Here is a 4,127-nt window from a genome sequence, read left to right as displayed (position 1 = left end):
TACATAGTTGTACATTCATCACCTAAATCAATCCCTGACACCTTCATTAGCACACACACAAAAATAACAAGAATAATAATTAGAGTGAAAAAGAGCAATTGAAGTAAAAAAGAACACTGGGTACCTTTGTCTGTGTCTTTCCTTCCCCTATTTTTCTACTCATCCATCCATAAACTAGACAAAGTGGAGTGTGGTCCTTATGGCTTTCCCAATCCCATTGTCACCCCTCATAAGCTACATTTTTATACAACTGTCTTCGAGATTCATGGGTTCTGGGTTGTAGTTTGATAGTTTCAGGTATCCACCACCAGCTACCCCAATTCTTTAGAACCTAAAAAGGGTTGTCTAAAGTGTGCGTAAGAGTGCCCTCCAGAGTGACCTCTCGGCTCGTTTTGGAATCTCTCTGCCACTGAAGCTTATTTCATTTCCTTTCACATCCCCCTTTTGGTCAAGAAGATGTTCTCCGTCCCACGATGCCGGGTCTACATTCCTCTCCGGGAGTCATATTCTACGTTGCCAGGGAGATTCACTCCCCTGGGTGTCTGATCCCACGTAGAGGGGAGGGCAGTGATTTCGCCTTTCAAGTTGGCTTAGACAGAGAGAGAGGGCCACATCTGAGCAACAAAGAGGCATTCAGGAGGAGACTCTTAGGCACAACCATAGGGAGGCCTAGCCTCTCCTTTGCAGCAACGGTCTTCCCAAGGGTAAAACTCATGGCAGAGGGCTCAACCGATCAAACCACCAGTCCCCCACGTCTGCGGCCATGCCAGCAACCATGGAAGTGGGTTAGGTGAATAACCCTGCACTCTCCACAGGCCCCCCAAGGGGGCACTACATCTTTTTTTTTTTTCCCTTGTTTTTCTTTCTTTTTTTTTTTTTTAACTTTCCCTTCTTTTTTAAATCAACTGTATGAAAAAAAAAGTTAAAAAGAAAACAAACATACAATAAAAGAACATTTCAAAGAGACCATAACAAGGGAGTAAGAAAAAGACAACTAACCTAAGATAACTGCTTAACTTCCAACATGTTCCTACTTTACCCCAAGAAAGTTACATAATATAGCAACATTTCTGTGAACTTGTTCCTACTATATCCATCAGAATTTAACAGACCATAGTCATTTCTGGGCATCCCCAGAACGTTAAATAGCTTATCTGTTCTTCTTGGATTATTGTTCCCCCTTCCTTAATTGCTCTCTATCGCTAGTTCCCCTACATTCTACATTATAAACCATTTGTTTTACATTTTTCAAAGTTCACATTAGTGGTAGCATATAATATTTCTCTTTTTGTGCCTGGCTTATTTCGCTCAGCATTATGTCTTCAAGGTTCATCCATGTTGTCATATGTTTCACGAGATCGTTCCTTCTTACTGCTATGTAGTATTCCATCGTGTGTATATGCCACATTTTCTTTATCCACTCATCTGTTGAAGGACATTTGGGTTGTTTCCATCTCTTGGCAATTGTGAATAATGCTGCTATGAACATTGGCGTGCAGATATCTGTTCATGTTGCTGCTTTCCGACCTTCCGGGTATATACCGAGAAGTGCAATCGCTGGATCGAATGGTAGCTCTATCTCTAGTTTTCTAAGGAACTGCCAGACTGACTTCCAGAGTGGCTGAACCATTATACAGTCCCACCAACACTGAATAAGAGTTCCAATTTCTCCACATCCCCTCCAGCATTTGTAGTTTCCTGTTTGTTTAATGGCAGCCATTCTAACCGGTGTTAGATGGTATCTCATTGTGGTTTTAATTTGCATCTCTCTAATAGCTAGTGAAGCTGAACATTTTTTCATGTGTTTCTTGGCCATTTGTATTTCCTCTTCAGAGAACTGTCTTTTCATATCTTTTGCCCATTTTATAATTGGGCTGTCTGTACTGTTGTCATTGAGTTGTAGGATTTCTTTGTATATGCAAGATATCAGTCTTTTGTCAGATACATGGTTTCCAAAAATTTTTTCCCATTGAGTTGGCTGCCTCTTTACCTTTTTGAGAAATTCCTTTGAGGTGCAGAAACTTCTAAGCTTGAGGAGTTCCCATTTATCTATTTTCTCTTTTGTTGCTTGTGCTTTGGGTGTAAAGTCTAGGAAGTGGCTGCCTAATACAAGTGGTCTTGAAGATGTTTTCCTACATTATCTTCTAGGAGTTTTATGGTACTTTCTTTTATATTGAGATCTTTGGTCCATTTTGAGTTAATTTTTGTGTAGGGGGTGAGGTAGGTGTCCTCTTTCATTCTTTTGGATATGGATATCCAACTCTCCCAGCCCCATTTGTTGAAAAGACCATTATGGCTCAGTTCAGTGACTTTGGGGGCCTTATCAAAGATCAGTCGGCCATAGATCTGAGGGTCTATCTCTGAATTCTCAATTCCATTCCATTGATCTATATGTCTGTCTTTGTGCCAGTACCATGCTGTTTTGGCAACTGTGGCTTTATAATAAGCTTCAAAGTCAGGGAGTGTAAGTCCTCCCACTTTGTTTTTCTTTTTTAGAGTGTCTTTAGCAATTCGAGGCATCTTCCCTTTCCAAATAAATTTGATAACTAGCTTTTCCAAGTCTGCAAAGTAGGTTGTTGGAATTTTGATTGGGATAGCATTGAATCTGTAGATGAGTTTGGGTAGAATTGACATCTTAATGACATTTAGCCTTCCTATCCATGAACATGGAATATTTTTCCATCTTTTAAGGTCCCCTTCTATTTCTTTTAGTAGAGTTATGTAGTTTTCTTTGTATAGGTCTTTTACATCTTTGATTAAGTTTATTCCTAGGTACTTGATTTTTTTAGTTGCTATTGAAAATGGTATCTTTTTCTTGAGTGTCTCTTCAGTTTGTTCATTTCTAGCATATAGAAACATTACTGACTTATGTGCATTAATCTTGTATCCCGCTACTTTGCTAAATTTGTTTATTAGCTCTAGTAGGTGTATCGTTGATTTCTCAGGGTTTTCTAGATATAAGATCATATCATCTGCAAACAATGACAGTTTTACTTCTTCTTTTCCAATTTGGATGCCTTTTATTTCTTTGTCTTGCCGGATTGCCCTGGCTAGCACTTCCAGCACAATGTTGAATAACAGTGGTGACAGCGGGCATCCTTGTCTTGTTCCTGATCTTAGAGGGAAGGCTTTCAGTCTCTCACCATTGAGTACTATGCTGGCTGTGGGTTTTTCATATATGCTCTTTATCATGTTGAGGAAGTTTCCTTCAATTCCTACCTTTTGAAGTGTTTTTATCAAAAAGGGATGTTGGATTTTGTCAAATGCTTTTTCAGCATCTATTGAGATGATCAATTGATTTTTCCCTTTCGAGTTTTTAATGTGTTGTAATACATTGATTGTTTTTCTTATGTTGAACCATCCTTGCATGCCTGGAATGAACCCCACTTGGTCATGGTGTATGATTTTTTTAATGTGTCTTTGGATTCGATTTGCAAGTATTTGTTGAGGATTTTTGCATCTATATTCATTAGGGAGATTGGCCGGTAGTTTTCCTTTTTTGTAGCATCTTTGCCTGGTTTTGGTATTAGATTGATGTTAGCTTCATAAAATGAGTTAGGTAGTGTTCCATTTTCTTCAATGTTTTGAAAGAGTTTGAGTAAGATTGGTGTCAGTTCTTTCTGGAAAGTTTGGTAGAATTCCCCTGGTCCTGGGCATTTATTTGTGGGAAGATTTTTGATGACTGATTGGATCTCTTTGCTTGTGATGGGTTGGTTGAGGTCTTCTATTTCTTCTCTGGTCAGTCTAGGTTGTTCATATGTTTCCAGGAAATTGTCCATTTCTTCTACATTATCCAGTTTGTTGCCATACAGTTGTTCATAATATCCTCTTATAATTTTTTTAATTTCTTCAGGATCTGCAGTTATGTCGCCTTTTTCATTCATTATTTTGTTTATATGGGTCTTCTCTCTTTTTGATTTTGTCAGTCTAGCTAGGGGCTTGTCAATCTTGTTGATCTTCTCAAAGAACCAACTTTTGGTGATATTTATCCTCTCTATTGTTTTTTTGTTCTCTATGTCATTTATTTCTGCTTTAATCCTTGTTATTTCTTTTCTTGTACTTGGTTTAGGATTGGTTTGCTGTTCATTTTCTAGCTTCTTCAGTTGATCCATTAGTTCTTTGATTTT

The sequence above is a fragment of the Choloepus didactylus genome, chromosome 6 (genome assembly GCF_015220235.1).
Source record: "Choloepus didactylus isolate mChoDid1 chromosome 6, mChoDid1.pri, whole genome shotgun sequence".
In the NCBI taxonomy this organism is placed as follows: domain Eukaryota; kingdom Metazoa; phylum Chordata; class Mammalia; order Pilosa; family Megalonychidae; genus Choloepus; species Choloepus didactylus.
This window is presented reverse-complemented; position numbering follows the sequence as displayed.